The sequence below is a fragment of the Typopeltis vanoorti genome, chromosome 6, assembly GCF_054136105.1.
Source record: "Typopeltis vanoorti isolate ZY-2024b chromosome 6, IOZ_Tvanoo_1.0, whole genome shotgun sequence".
In the NCBI taxonomy this organism is placed as follows: domain Eukaryota; kingdom Metazoa; phylum Arthropoda; class Arachnida; order Uropygi; family Thelyphonidae; genus Typopeltis; species Typopeltis vanoorti.
In genome coordinates, this window is record NC_143554.1 from 42,207,135 (window position 1) to 42,224,525 (window position 17,391).

The 17,391-nt window shown below is 38.1% G+C and overlaps 1 protein-coding gene across 1 annotated transcript in view; it reads right to left on the reverse strand.

Annotated features, from left to right (window-relative positions):
• LOC150105405 (uncharacterized) overlaps window positions 1-17,391 on the reverse strand; it is a 180,328-nt gene that overhangs the window by 127,403 nt on the left and 35,534 nt on the right. The gene's annotated exons all lie outside the window — the stretch shown is intronic.

Genomic DNA, 17,391 nt, shown 5'->3' on the forward strand with positions numbered 1-17,391 from the left:
CAGTAATAATGTAAGTTAGTTTTACAACTTTTCGTGAGTGATTCGTTAACAAAAACAAAGGTACTAATGTAGTGCGAAAGGATACGAAACTGGCAATGGCTGGGTGAAAAATATTCCATAGAAAAAAAAGTTTATATCTGATTCACCAAGAGGAGATCTGACATCTAAGTATATTCAGGCGACTTGGTTAAGAAAGTGTCTGGGTGTTGGGTGGATGGTAGGGTTGCCAGATTTTGGAAAACCAAATACGGGACATGGGTGACACATGTCCCGTATTTGGTTTTCGGAATACGGAACAATTTTGGTGAGTTGGTTTTACAAAATTAAAAATAAATCTTGTATTTGGTTTTACAAAATAAGTATCAATAGTTTTGGAACTGGAACTCGAAATGCTCAATTTGTGTTTCTAAGTGTTAATGTGTTGTGTAATATCCGATCTTCCCCCATGCGCAATACTAAACGTTCGTCTACAGATTTTGCATTCAACTTCGTCGTTATGCTTTCCTTTTGCAATAAAATTCCATTCTTTCGAATAATCATCGTCAAAAACTTTCGCTTTGGTATTGTTAAGGGCTTAAGGAAAGAAACAAAATTTAATTTACCTTTGTGTAATTAATAAAGAAAATTAATTTACCTATAATTATATATTTTATGTATTAACCAAATATCGCACATTCAAAAAGGCGAGATATTATTTTTTAATAATTACTGAAATAACATCCACGTACTGTACCGATACCGCACCGCACAATGTCCAAGTAAGAACTTCTCGAAAATAAGCAAATGCAATATATCTATACAGAATTATAAATAAAATGCTTATACTAAATAATAAGCGACCAATGAAAGGAATCGTCGCCGCCATGCCGCCGCCGTAAACAATTAATTTCCTCGAATTTTCAGTTTTTATGGCTTACAAATCAGTTTAAATTGGATTATTCGATAAGAATATTGAAAATTCTAATTTCTGAACATAATATTTATAATTTTATCTTTTCATTAAAATACGGGACATTAGGCTGTCCCTACAAGTGCAATACGTGAAAGCCAGGGCCGGCGTTACCATTTAGGCATTAGGCAACCGCCTAGGGCACAAAACTTCAAGCTATGCTTTATTCATACTTTACTAAAATATCAAAATTAAATAGTGATATATGATTTAGGTATTGATTATTTTTCCTTATCCCTCATACATCACACTATTTTATTATTTAACTCTCGGTTATTTTTTGTTCCTTACCTAAACGATTTGAACCTACCGCTCAGTTATGATAAATATTTTAAAACGTTGACATTTTAAAATATTAAATTTAGGTATTTTATAACTTTTTCTTTTCGTCAATGAATTATAACAGAGAATTTTCAAATTAATTAAAAAAGAAAATAAAAAAGTCCTATTCATTTAACCTGAAAGACAATTTTATTTTGTTTAATGTCAATTAGAAACATTTTAGTTTATGAAATAAGGGGCGCACTTGTAAACTTTGACTAGGGCGCAAAATAACCTGGTACCGACAGTGGTGACAGCAAAATTCGACATAAAATAGGGGCCAATCCCGTATATACGGGATATCTGGCAATCCTAGTGGATGGTGAGGTTTATTCAATATTCTTGTGAACGGAAACAATTTGTGTTAAGTTAATATTATCAGGCAATGCATCTCTTCTAGCTTGATCACTGGAGTTAAAGAGTAGTTCTTTGAACTATGAACATTTAATCCATAAAGAAGATAACTCCAGTGTTTAAATAATTAGAATGCAGAACAAAGCTTTAGAGAGAAATCATCAAAAATGTTAGTCTGATTATCAGAATTTGAAAACCGATCATGACAATAAATTAATACATGAATGTATGGAGGAGGAAATTTTGAACCAGGAAAAATCATAAGAGGGAGGGATTCCAGACTCCGATGTCCGACGACACTACCATGTATATGCACCGCACACTTTAACAGGAGGGATCTTAAAATGTAGGCTAAACAGGAGAAAATACATGGTCTGGTTTAGATGCGTATAAGTGTTCATTCATATAATTTGTGCCTGCGTTTAAAGCTACGAATATCAGTAAGTAGATGTGGAAGTTCCTCCGAGCGCACATACACACGGATTTGTTATTTTATTGTATCATGTGTGCGTGTGTGTGTGTGTGTGTGGTTTCTTTGTTATTTATGTGAGACGAGATACAGTGTTACCGTGTCTCGTCTCACATAAATTCTCTGATACAGCGTTACTCTATTTTTTATAGTGTCTTTCATAGTTCGCGATATCAAGTAATTAATTGTAGAGCAAGGTGTGTAATATGGGAAGGGAAAGGCTCTTGATCATATTTTCTATGCTATACATCAAGTATCAAGTACCCAATCTCTTGACCATGCTTAGCTTCGAGCTTGCCCCACCCCTACTCTGAAACCGTTATAGCTGGACTCTCTCCAACCACCAGAATGGACGCCTAGTTAATTACGTATTATTATTATTATTATTATTATTATTATTATTATTATTATTATTATTATTATTATGTGGCACCTTCAAGGGTTCAAGGATTCATCGCGGGAGGGTACTCTACTCTACTCCGATACACACATCTCCCCCCCCCTCCCCTACTACTCAATTCTCCAAATACACACAACGACACTACTACCAGCAGTGTTTTTTTATATTTTTTTACATTGTTATTTATTTATTTATTTTTTTTTTGGTCTGTAAATTGCGTGTGTTCTCGTGGTCGATTTGCCTGTACATGGGATTAAAAACCCTACTACCTCCGTATGAGATCGAAAAAGTCCATATAAAGATTCCTCTCGCCACCACGAAAAGCGACCTTAGGCCTTTTCAATCGAAGAGCGCAACGTACCTTCGTTCTCCCAATTACGCTAAGGAGGCAAACTTATATTAGGCAAGTCCACGAAGGATAGAATAGCGTAGAAACTAGACAACCAGCCATTCCAGGCCAGTCAGCATGACGGATAATGAAAGTGGCATTTCCAACTACAGGAAAGCATACTTCTGAAGAGGCAATGCTAGTCTTGTGCACCCAAGCTCCATTTGTGGAATTGGACCAGCAGGTACCAGTAAACTCGGAAATTTTGATATTCGAGAACTAGAGACAAGTTTAAAAATATATATATTTAAATTTAAAAAAAAAATTTTAAAAAACGAAAAAAATGCTAAAACTCCTATTCCGGATGAAATCACCATCGAGTGCTATAAAGTTTGGAGGACAGGAAATTAACTTAAAGGTTTATTTAATATTTCTAACTTAGCACTACAAATGAGGATGGTGCCGAAAAACTCGGACGAGGAATTGATAATTCCCATCTAATACGTCCATTGATTAGACGCATTGCACAATTTCTATTTCCTGTTGTCCGCGCGGTTAGCCTAATGGCTGTGAGCTTCGCAACCATATGACTGGGGAGGGAGTGTCTCAGGTTCGATTCCCGTCAAAGACGTGAGGAATTTGAGGATCTTCCTCAGCCATAGCCAAGTTAACCGGTCATGGGCGTGGCCAGTAGGGTTTTTTCCGCCAGTTTATCTGGCGTTTTTCATTCCGCAAGCAGGCAAATCGGCCCCGTGAACACACACACGGATCTACAGCCATAAATACTTAACCCCCCCCCCTCAAGAGGGAGCTCAACTCGCCCCAATAGGGACGGGAGAGAAAAGGGAGGAAACTCCATACGAATAAATAAATAAATTTCCTCTTTAATTTCCATGTGTAAAAAATAACTATTACTATCCTACCGGCTGCGCTATTTATAGAAATTTTTAACTAATATTTGTAGAAAGTTTAGCTTTTGCTTATTTATTAAATTGTCATCATTGTACCAATTATGAAGATATGCTCCAGTGGTTTACAGATTTCTATACTGAAATCTAAGCACACAATAAGATCCCAGATATGTATTTTACTAGGATAATTCTCTTTTATTCTCAAAATTCAATCTTAACCTCATCAATAATCAAGTAGACTGAGTCTTCACACTTCAGTATATAAAAACAAAAATAGTTTACTAATACTAACGTATATTAAGAGAATTATTCAATATTCTAAATTTGACTTCAACAACAGAAACTTGTCTGAAATCTAAAGAAATAAACATCACATCTAATCTGGGCTCAAAATATACCAGCTAAAAAACATCTTTGAAATTCTTGAAAATGACAGATTTTCAACTCATAGTAAGAAATACAGTTTTCCAACTAAGACAATAAAATCTTTAATTCGAACACTCCTGGCGTTCGATTTTTAATGCTTTATAGAAAAAAGAAAAAGAAAAATCACACAAAATGTACCATCTTCAAGATTCACGATCTTTTTCCTTTTCCTGTACGGATTCCCAAGGAAAAATTATTGAAAACTTAAAAATTAACTTATTGTATTATTGTTCAAAAAGCCTTTAAATCACTGTTGTAATGGAACATTTATTATCCAATAAACATTTCTCATTCTATATGAGAAACTTCATTTATCAAGTTCCAAATTTTCCTTTTTTCTTCACAACTGTTATTCCAAATTACCTTTTTAGCATAACAGCAAAAATCTTTTAAACTTCTTTCTTTCTAAAATACCACTATTCATGGAACTTTCTCACTTGTACCAAAAATTCTTCCATATCACTCATATTTGTAGAAAGTTTAGCTTTTGTTTATTTATTAAATTCTTGTCGTCCATTGTGCCAATTGTGAACTCTATCCTCAGCTGTTTTCTAATCAGTGTTCTTTTCACCCGCGCATGCTGCCGAGAGCATATTTCCGGTTCCGCTTCAGTTATGGTAGTGAGAGAAGCTGCCGCCATTACGTATTATTCTCACGGCGCTTTGCTTGAAATCTGTAAAATTTCACACTTTCAGTTCAACTAAGTAAGTTTTTTCAGCTTATGTGTTTTAAGCACACACACACAAACAATAAATAGTAACCCTTATATTTGATATACTAACTTACAATCTCATGAGAGTCACTTCGTTAAGTACTACATGTAAACGCAATATGTAAATATTACATACTATTATACATACAAGAACAAGCAATTAATCGTGCAGTTTTCAAAATATAGATGCACTAACAACCAAAACCGGTCATTTGAAACAGAAACCTCAACATTACACTAATTTATGTAATTAAAAATCCTGCAGTATGCATATACTGATGGAATACACACACACACACACACACACACACACACACACACACACACACACACACACACACACACACACACACACACACACACACACACACACACACACACACACACACACACACACACACACACACACACACACACACACACACACACACACACACACACATTGTAGTTACTTCTATTTCCTTTTCATCATGCCAAGTGTTTTCCCTAACTTTGTCTCTATCCACTTGAACAGTAATTGTATATTATATAGTATTAGTATATAATTATATATATATAATAATATATATAATTATATATATACATGAATAATTGAATTTATGATGGCATAATTTATAATTAAAAAAACTTATGAGAGAGAGAGAGCGAGTATTGCAGGAATAAATATGGTTTGATGGAGCAGCAAATCATCTCATAAAATTTGTCTCACATGTTATGTATATTTCTCTATTTCTCTGGTTTGTGTATATTTTGCTCCGTTTTCCAACAATTTTATTTTGTTTACCGAGACTGAGTATACATAACATCCGGTCATTATCGGAATTATCCACATTTTCGGGATTCCTAAATTCATTCGTTTTTTTTTTTTTTTTTTTTTTTTAGTATCAACAGTTCTGTCTTATCAATCTCACATATGCTGGTATTTTGTTGTAAATCAACAACGTCTTATAATACACAGAATATTCATTTTTATTCAGGAATAGATATTTTCTATTGTCTGTCGTTTCCGAAGACTAGAATAAAAATGTTTCTATACCGTTAAAAAACTTTGCAACCTCAACAGATGCTATACTGCACAAGCAGAAGAAAATAAACTTAGCATTTTTCTCCTAACACCCACTTTCAAATTTTCAGTTCCAGAAAACATGTGTAATAGCTGTTTGTAATAAAGCCATCGGATATAGTAATCTCTCAACTTGTGACAACCTTCAATTGGATTGGTTGACACAATAACCAATCACAGCCGCTAGGTGCTGAATGACTTCAAAATTTAAGCTCACCTAGTCATGCCTTCTCAGCAGTTTAAAAATCATACAACGCTAAGAATTTGACACGCTGCGCCCTCTTTACATCTTTTCGAATGGTTCAAGGGTGTATGCACGGGCTATTAACGCGAATGTGACGCAATGTTTATGCGGCGAATAATACCTTCTTCATGAAGTACTAATGCTTTGTTATCCCCATGAAGAGGACAATGAAGCATTAGTACAGTATATTGTGTTCAATTTTAGGAATCGCGCGAAATCTGCAAACAATTGGGTGAGTCTTTAACGGGAATAAATGCAAAAATATAATATCGGTGATACTGATATTTCGTGGATGAGCACCGCACACCTGGAATATTTGCCCCTGATGTATGTGTGTGTGTGTGTGTGTGTGTGTGTGTGTGTGTGTACACACAAACACACACACACACACACACACACACACATGCTAACCACTCGGCCTGGTTGGCCGAGTGGTTAGTATATCCGCTCTCCAGCCAAAAGGCGGCGGGTTCGAATTCCAGCGTGGGCATGGATGTTTGTGCTTGTCTTTGAAAATACTAGTGTTGTTGGTGGGCGGTAGATGGCGTTTGTGTAGTTGCGGTTCGTTGTAGTAGTGGATTGAGTGGTGGAGACAGAGATTTGTAGAGTAGGTGCACTCCCTTGATGAGTCTTTGAACTCCCTGGAGATGTCGCATAATAATAATAATAATATATATATATATATATATATAAGAAAGGAAATCTAAATATAGGGAACTAGCCTTCTTCCAATATCTCCTCTTACGCTTTACGAAATGCTTCTAAATAAGAAATACACACCAAATAAACAAAAATAAATTGCTAACGACTTGTATTCCCAAAAGGAGTAAGCAAAGCTGTTTAGCCATAACGTTTGTTATTCTTGTTTGAAGACTGGATGTGGCAGCTAAACTCCACCTTTAGACATCACAGATATATGGTCTTTGGAGAGGAGAGTATGGCAGCAACTATGACCATGTGATGGTCCCTAATGCTAACACCATTATTTTCTGAAGTAGTGCGCTGTACAGTCGATTTTCTTAAATTGAGGGTATGGAAACCAAGGTTTCTGGAAATAACTCTGCTTGCCTATGCCAATGATAGCCACTCAAGGGAGGGAGACTTAGACCTAACCTAACCTAGCCAGCATTCAGAGAATTTTAAATCTAATTTTTAAATGTTAAAAATTAGATGTAAAATTTAAGAAATTAATATTTCTGGTTTTGGATTTCCTTCTAAAAACATTTAAAATACTGTACACCAGACCGAATATAATATAACACGTAGTCTGTTATTGCTTTACTAGTATTATCTGTAGCAGTGTGAATGGTGTTTGATTCCATAAAACTAGATCACCAGAACAAAGTGTTATAATTTCGATTCTAGTCCCCCAAATAAATGAACTTTTCAATGCTTTTCCTCTCAGTCTGTTCCTCAGTGAATTGATTTGTAGCACAGACCAATAGGGTAATCTTTATGTCTGCTATACTCTCCCTGATGGACAGCCATCTCCACCATCTTCAAAAAGTTAGTCTGGGCTAAATTGGCCTCATTTACTCCCTTGGGGAATAAAAGGTTTATAGGATTTCGAGACATCTTTTTCTTTAGGTCAGGCAGGCCTTTATGCCAGATAACTCCAAAATCAGATCAGCCAATGAAACTTAGTATTTAAACCAAGAAGTTAAAATAACCAATAATAGCTATTACTTTGCATGAAGACAAAAATAATTTCGGCGAAGTTGCGCAATGATTAATTGCAATCTCTGAACGTAATCTCGTACTCATCTACTGTGTTTTAAGTAACGCATTCGAATATAGGTAACATGTCTGCAATGTTATGTTACGATGTACGTAAATTTACTGAGATTTAAACTATCGGCTTCACAGTGATCCCTTTCGTCATTTTCTCCTACCATTCACATGATAAAGCTGGAAACCAGAATTATCCGAAAAAAGCAACTTTTTTCCCAATCCCTTAATGGTCCAATAACAAACATCTCTCTGATGCGAACTGCAGAAGTAGTCGTCGATGATTAAATGGATGCATGGGTACCTTCACCAATCGCCTACTTTGGGAGTCCATACAAAGCAGGGTATACCTATGATTGTGGTGTGGAGAAATACTGCCATTTGTACTGTGCTTAAATTGAATAGTCAGCCATTTCACAGTTTATCGTCTATCGACTTGCATGGAGTCGGATAACTGGCATTCATTCTGAGTTTTGAGGAATTGTGCTACAACCATTAGCTTGGTGACTGCTATTCTGCCGGGTACTTACGCTCTTGGGGCCTATTAACTATAACACTGCCAACAGCCTACAATACTGGTAGTTTTCTGGACACTACTACTACTATCTTTCAACTGGTACACTACCCTACAATTAGGCCCTTTTCAAAGCCCGTTAGTTCACGTCCACTGCTCATGCCATCAGCAATTTTGAACATGTACACACTTTCAATATCATGTATACTGGATTTCCTCATGATACGAGTACTCTTGCAAGAATGGCATTGTGAAACAACAGGAATGTCATATTTTCTTCCTCTACTGCATTGCTAATAAGATCTTCTGTAAAGATGTTAAAAAAAATATGAGTGAGGGGAGCCATCCCTGGATCACTTTTCTCTTCGCACTGAATCGTGTATGGCGCCATTACTTGGGTGTTCGGATAGTATACACTTAGTCTATTTTAAGTCATTTAAGTTTTATTGCAATGAGGCGTTAACATGGCAAGGCCTAGAATCGCACTGCCTTTGGCCAATTTGATCCCAGGGTGTCTCAAGGAACGCGAAATTATTTTATGGCGATAACATGTTAATTAATTTGCCTTGGCCTAAAAGTGAAGTGAAGTCATGCTTCTTTCTTTTGCGAATCTAGACCTACTGGACAGTTTTGGTCTCTTCCCAGCTTTCATTGACCTACCTCTGTGTCTTTGACCTCTTCGTTTGTAATTCATCATCTTCCTGGATATCTAGATGTTATTTCCAGTTAGTTCTGTAATGCTTCAATTGGGTAACAGGAAGTATTACAATACTGTAATTGTGATATTCCTATTACTAAATGCTGATATGAGTCAATATTGTAACCTCTGCAGACTCCTATATCATTTATTCATTTTAGTAGTTTATTATTAGCTACTGAGTAGTCAGTTACAGTATTTATTTTTGATATCTAGCAACCTAGGAAAAAACTTAAAAATCTTCATACATACATTTTTTTTTTTTAAATTAGAATTCAAGCTATTAATTTTTTTTTTTCATTTTCTGCACAATTTCCCATTAGATTCTACTAATGTCTTGGAGGATTTCTGGAGCTTGGAGCATATTACACCGATACCGACTACTTTTCCGTCCTGGGCCTCATCATTTGTGCGGGCTTCCTTTTCTTTAGCATTGTCGCATCATGGAAGTTTCCCGGCACCTGATGCATATTATGGTTCGACTTCTCCCGACTTCTCTCTCCGGACGTCTAACGGACCCGCGTCCGCGATGCTGGATCCCATCACTACGAGAGGAGACTGCTCTTGTTGCCCTACCGCATACTGTCCTACATACTGCCGTTGCGTTACTACATACTGCATCTGTTGCCTCTGCATACTCTCTCCGCCTACTACATACTGACTCTGCATACTACATACTGCATCTGCTGCCTCTGCATACAACATACTGCTCGAGTTTTTCTTGATCCTTTCTTATACTTCCTCTTGCGGTCGATGGATTAAGGGTTGAGAACTCCTAACATTCCCGCGCAAAAGGGGATGGGACCTTCAGAGTTCTTGATTACTTCTGTTTCCCACAGAACACACAAAAACAATTTTATTTACCACACGCAGGAGATCCTTAGATGTTCGCCGCCTGTGGTTGCACTGTCCTTGAGACCTGCATTTCGTTAAATCCGAACACAATTGAAAGCACTTTACACAAACAAAGCTTCTAAAAATCGGAACCACTTCAAATCCCAGGCGGCTTTCTAAGGCATTGCCCTTGAAATATACAGCTTACCATTCCAACCGTTTCAATATATACTTGCATGGTTTTTCAAATCACAAACTTATTATAACTACTGAGTTAATATAAACCTTATATACAACATTCGTAATAACAAAAATCCACAGTTACTGTTAAATTACAATATCCTTCTATATACAATATTTGTGACCTCTGTAAAAGTCGATGCGAAGTTAAAAAAAGTTCCTACTGCATCGAATTTTACACCATTACTTCATGAAATTTAAGCTGAGTTTCTCGTCTTGTTTTTTATTGTCTTTTTAATTGTTCCACAGAATTTCTGAAATTTCTTTATTTTTTCATCTATATATTTATTTTTTAGATGTTATTATGCAACCTAATTAATTAAACTGTCATCTGTTCTATTATTTTATTTTCTATAATTATTTTTAATCTAACATGATATCGATCTTTAAATGCCATGACTTTTGTTTTCTTTTGCCAAATTTTTAAATTATGGTGATCAGTCGTAATTTAAAAACTGTTGGCTTATTTTGCTAAATTCGTAAAGTCATATTCATTGTCTTGTAATATAATCTGATCATCTGCATATAGCATTGTATTGATAATAGTTCTTCCGTTTAACTGGATACCTTGGATTTTTAACAGCAATCAAAGGATGTGCAAAATTGGATCATAGAAGAAATGAAGACATCAGAAAATAATTAGATATTTGTTTTGTTGTTTTCCATATTTTAATAATCTGATTCATGATAATAGTGTTCTGAATCAGAACACTATTATCATTTGATATAATTGATAACTATTAGAGTAAAAGATTATTCGAAATAAATAAAAAAATAGAGGCTGTCTAACAATTATGAGAACACCTGCCTCAGTAGAAGAAGCAGAAGATGAATCAACTGGATTTATTTTATCCCATGTATCTTGTAACAACATAAATTCTCTACTCTCTTCATCAATATATATATATATATATATGGATCAGATCCAGTTGATTCATCTTCTCCTTCTTCTACTGAGGCAAGTGTTCTCATAATTGTTAGACAGCCTCTGTTTTTTTATTTGTTTCGAATAATCTTTTACTCTAATAGTTATCAATTATATCAAATGATAATAGTGATTCTGATTCCTTTCTTTCTCGTGATTTCTTTTTTTCTTTTTATGTATCAGTTATTGCCAAATCCATTCTTGCCTTCTTTAGTTCGACAGTTCTTCGTTCTATTTTATGCTCCGAACATTCCAGGTAATAATTTGGATTTTTTCATTTATCTGTTTTCGGTAACCATTATCTAGTTCCTGGGTTTTTACTCAAAAGGATTATCCAATGAATTTCTTTACAGAATTTCGAGGAATATAAATTTTCCCTAGGTTTCATTGCCACCATCACGTCGAAGGTTGTAAATAACTTGTGATCGCAGTGTCCTATTGCTACTACTGTTATTTTTCTTTGCATCTTGTGAGAAGGTGTATAGTTGGAGGATTAAGTAGTATGGTGGTGGGTTGTATGAAGTGGACTACCTTTTCGCGATGAGTCCTTGGAAGTTGTCACGTGATAATAATATAATGAGCACATGTTTGACAAAAGGCAATTGTTACACCTAATATCTTGAGAATATAGTATTCTCAGTTATCATGGTGTAGCATGAAAAATAAATAACATAAATAAAAACCCCTGCATAAAAAGGATAACTTAATTAATAAAATATTCTTGCATTCAGTATAAATTGAGTAAAATGCAAAGGTCTATTGTTTAGTTAAGATAACAAAAGAAAAGAATGTATTAAGATGTATTATGACTAAACAAGGAATTTGTATTAAATAAGTAGCTAACTAAGAATTAATATAGTAATGCGATTAAGAATGAAAGAGTTAAGTGCATAAGTATAAAAGAATGAGTCATGAAATACGCTATGTGAGAGGCTACAGATTAAGCATTAAGTAGAATTCTGAGAAAAGGTTTAAAAAAGGGGTTAAGATAGAGGCTAACAAGGGAAATAACGGAATATCGCTTAGCGCCTATACCCGGATAGAAACTTCGTTACGAGTTACCGATCAAAATGACGTATGGCGGCAAAATGCTATCCAATTGGTAGACAGACGGAAAACAAGTAGGAGGCGGGAGAAAGAAGTAAGAAAGGGCGCCGTTAGGCGGGCAGCTATAAAAGGGTTGGTAACTCCCCCCCCCTCGTGGCTTTTTTTTTTGGTGGGGTAGGCTCTTTTGGGTTTTGGGGAAGACGTTTAGATAGTCAAGGAGGCATGAAGCTTTTTTGCCTTTTGCCAGAGGAGAAGAAACGTTTGGATAGTCGCGGTGCTTTTTGTTTGGTTTTCTAGTGGATTTCACGGTGTTCCTGAGTGGAGAGATATGGCTTATATCCTCATGCCACAACAAGGAATCAAAGGTGAGCGGGAAAGCTATTCCCGTATTCCTATGTAGAAAGCGAAATATGCCATAGAGTCATAGGAAACTGTAAAGATATCGATGACCTCGTTTCGGATAGTACAGCCGACCACGCAGATGTTTATATAGCCTGAGTTGCAAGAAGTTATGCAAGCAAGTTCGTTCAGTAAAAAGGTAAAGGCCCGTAAGTGAAGCTAAAGAAAGGTATTGTGAATTTTGTCTTATGTTAACGAGAAGTTGTTTGTGATAGGCACCATTGTCATAATACGGAACTGTTAAAGTGATTAGGGAGAAAATACAATAGAACTTTAGAATTTGATAAAGAGTGCTAGCTAGTGTTGATAATTTGTGAATAATTAATTATCCTAAGAATCTTGAGTGCCTACTATATTGTAAAAGGAAAGTTAATGACATAGTTGTGTGTTAATGAAGTAAATGGTTTTATTAATATTGAGTTTGATTAGTGTAAATTGAGTAACCAAGTAGACTGAGGAATTTGAATGCCTAGTGTGATGTATAGAGAATAGGAATTGTCATAAGTATGTGCTAGAGTAGTTAATCACTTTGTTAGTGTACTTGAAGTTGAATAATCTATTAATGTGTGGTGATCTAATCTTTCCATGTTAAGTGAATTCATGTTTTGTATGAAATTTTGTGGCGGCATGATCGTAGTAACTTATGTCGAATCATAGCCCAACTACTTGTATTAAGCTAATTTTAGTGTGTAAGTAATTTAGTTGAGTAATTTGATATGTACCATGTTTAGAGAAATAATAAACCTTTTGTTTAATGAAAAAGAAAGTTGTCTGATATTGCTAATCCAATGCACTGCTTAGAAACATTCGAGCCTAACCACGCGGGGAATTAATGTTAAGAAACGGGAAGTTTAAGGAATTAATGTTGAGTAACAAGAAATTGTGTCACGACTGCAATAGTTACACTTTTAGATATTTGAGTTCCTTTCTCTGTTTATGTATAAATTATCTTATACTAAATATCCCAAAGGGCGCAGTTAAAATACAAATACTAGGGATACTACGGGGAACAATAGCTCAGATATTAGTAGAAATTTTGGTGATGTCTTGAAAGTAGAAGTTAGAAGAATATAGACGAATGCTGTTTTTAAGACAAGCAAAATCGTAAGATAGGGACATAACAAATGGCGCAGCCGACAGGATGTAATTTGGCTAATAAAATCTAAAATATAAGCTATTTACAATAAGTTGGTTTTAGTAGCAGATCAGACAACTAAGAGGTACAAATTAAGTTAAGTTTTGTTGAGTAATTTTGAAAATTGACTAGTGTAAATTGGATGCAAGTATGACTGAACTCTCCAGTAGTTTAAACATGGACAACAGCGAATTTTTTAGGTATATTAATCCACAGCAAGTGTTCCCACAATTTTCGGGCGAGGAGACTGATGATGTTCTAAAATTTTTTAGTTATACAGAAGAGCTTAGAAGAGTTGGAGGATGGACTGATTTTCAGTTGCTAGTCCTGCTCAGAAGTAAACTGGTGGGAAAGGCCAAAGCATTCTTGGATCACTCTCCTTTGCTAAGGGAAGCTTTAGACTATCAACAGTTCAAACAATTAGTGGTTTCAGAATTTGCTAAGAGAAAAGGGAGTTCCCAGATATTGAAGGAACTGTATAGTTGCCTACAGGATGAGGGAGAGAGTGTGTCTAGTTTTCGGGACAGAATCAATCATGTCTATATCACAATCCATGAGGTTCTCATTCCCAGAGGAAGAGGCCCACATGAAATGGTTCCCCCCCCACCCCCCCCCCCCCCCACCCCCCCCCCCCCCCACCCCCCCCCCCCCCCACCCCCCCCCCCCCCCACCCCCCCCCCCCCCCACCCCCCCCCCCCCCCACCCCCCCCCCCCCCCACCCCCCCCCCCCCCCACCCCCCCCCCCCCCCACCCCCCCCCCCCCCCACCCCCCCCCCCCCCCACCCCCCCCCCCCCCCACCCCCCCCCCCCCCCACCCCCCCCCCCCCCCACCCCCCCCCCCCCCCACCCCCCCCCCCCCCCACCCCCCCCCCCCCCCACCCCCCCCCCCCCCCACCCCCCCCCCCCCCCACCCCCCCCCCCCCCCACCCCCCCCCCCCCCCACCCCCCCCCCCCCCCACCCCCCCCCCCCCCCACCCCCCCCCCCCCCCACCCCCCCCCCCCCCCACCCCCCCCCCCCCCCACCCCCCCCCCCCCCCACCCCCCCCCCCCCCCACCCCCCCCCCCCCCCACCCCCCCCCCCCCCCACCCCCCCCCCATGTACTGAACCTGAGAGAAATCAATAAGGTCACTGTACCCATAGATTTTCCAGTGTGCAAGATTGAGGACTTGTTGATTGGCCTGGAGGAGCTAAGTACTTCTCCAAACTAGACCTGAACTCTGGCTATTTCCAAATTCCTTTGAGGGAGGAGGACAGAAAATACTTTGCCTTCACCACAAGATGGCAGAAGTATCAGCTGTGTCAACTACCTCAGGGAGCCAGGAACTCAGCCATGAGTTTTCAGAGTCTGATGAATTCTGTGCTATCTGATATGTTGGGAGAAGGGGTTATCTGTTTCCAAGATGATCTTCTGGTTTACTCATCTTGCGTCAAGGAGCATAAGAGACTACTAACAGGGGTCATGGAAAGACTTAACAAAGCTCAGTTATCCCTAAAGTGTTCCAAATGCCAGTTTTTTTCTCAAGGAGGTAGAGTATTTAGGTCACGTGGTAAATGAATGCAGCATAACTCCCACAGAGGAAAATGTGACTGCCATATTGAAGGCAAGAACTCCCTCAACTATAAGACAAGTTAGGAGTTATTTGGGAACGGTCAACTTTTACAGGAAATTCATTCCCGAATGCTCCAAACTGATGGAACCCATAGTCAGACTCACAAAGAAGGGAAGAAAATTCGAGTGGGGAAACGAACAGCAAATTGCTCATCAACGCTTAAACCTGGCCCTAACTAAGTCACCTGTTATGACCTATCCTAAACTAGGTAGGGATTTTTATCTCTCTGCTGATGCTTCAAACGATATAATCGCCTCCATTGTAGAGCAAAGAGAGGAAGAGGGGTTTAGACCGATTGCTTTTATCAGCAGGAAACTTTCATCTTCCGAGATAAATTACTCAGTAATAGAAAAGGAAGCCCTCGCCATTGTTTATGCATTAAGAAAGTTCAGGTATATGTTATTAGGACAACATATTATCTTACGTTCTGATCACAAACCATTGTCATGTCCTCAATGAAAGACAAGAATCAGAGAATCGTTAGGGGGGCTCTGGAGATGCAGGAATTTGACTTGGAAATAAAATACATCCCTGGTTCAGCGAACGTGGTCGCTGACTATCTATCCAGATCTCTGGTTGTCGCACATGATAGTGATGTCATTCTTAGTGAAGAGGTGATTTTCCCTATATACAGAGAAAAGGGGAGAGGAAAAGGGGGAATCAATTCTTTAGAACAACAAGTATGGGATAAGTCTCGCATAATCGAAGAGCAAAGGAGGGATCCAGTATGGGGGGAGATTTATGAGACTGTTTTGAGAGGAGAGAAGTTCCATATTAAAGATTCCTTCAATCATACACTACACATTGATTCGAATGGTCTCTTATTGTCTAAGCAAAGCGTCACAGGAAGATGGAAGGACAAAATAGTGGTTCCAGAAAAAATGATCCCATGGATACTGTTCACCTTTCATGACTCTGATCTGGCAGGTCATCAAGGAATACATAGAACGTGGAACCGAATCCGTGATCGTTATATATGGAAGGGGATGAAGGGAGATGTAGAATCATATGTGACTTCTTGTCATTTGTGTCAACAGAAGTCCAGCATTGTAGGTAAGGCTCCTCTCCAGTCCTTCCCTAACCCAATGCGTCCCTTTCAGGCTGTAGCCATGGGATATCGTGGGCCCCCTACCTATCACCAAGAAAGGAAATAGGTACATTTTAGTGGTCATAGACATGTTCTCACGATATCCAGAGGCGGTAGCTATTCAGAATCGATCTGCCCAAACAGTAGCTAGTAAATTTTTCAAGCTGATTATTTCTAGATATGGGACACCCCAGATACTTCTCTCTGACAAAGGCTCCAACTTCACAGCTGAAGTTATGTTACAATTGTGTAAGTTATTAAGAGTAAAGAAATTGTTCACTACTCCTTACCATCCTCAAGGCAATGGAATGGTGGAAAAATTAAACAGGACTTTAAAGCTTACCTTGTCAAAGATGTAGGTATCCCAATTCGAGATCAGACCTTGCTCACAGAAGCTTGCTCACAAAAGGCAAGAAATTATGCCAAATTGAGGAGATACAAGGATCTGAATCCTGGCGATCTGGTCTTGTTAGAACAGAATTCAGTTAATAAAAGAGGGGGGAAGTTTGGAAGGAGTGCAGCCGGACCATATGAAATTCAAGAAAAACTGTCCCCAGTGACATTTAAAATAAGAGAGAGAAAGGAACAAGGGAAATCTTGGGTAGTGCATTCTGATAGATTAAAACTTTATAAGACGAGGTCAAAAAGATTGGTGTGCCTGGGAAATTCAATGGAGAGAGTATGTAGAAATAGAAGGACTACAAGAGGGGATAACAGTCCTTGTCAAGGAGGAAGCCGCAATGTGAATGCCCCCTCAGGAAGAGAGAACGGTACGGATTATCAAGGAGAGAGAGAGAAATGCCAGGCTCAGAAAGGCAGTTCTCCAGGTTCAATCAGTTTGAACAATGCATGGGGGAAGGCATAGCAATCAAGCAAGTGCTGACAAGAACAGAAAATGGGGTCGATAGGGATCAAAGTGAAGACAGAATACTAGAACAATCCCGATACAATCTTAGGCCCCGACGAAATGGTAACGTAGATCACAAGAAAGGAGTTT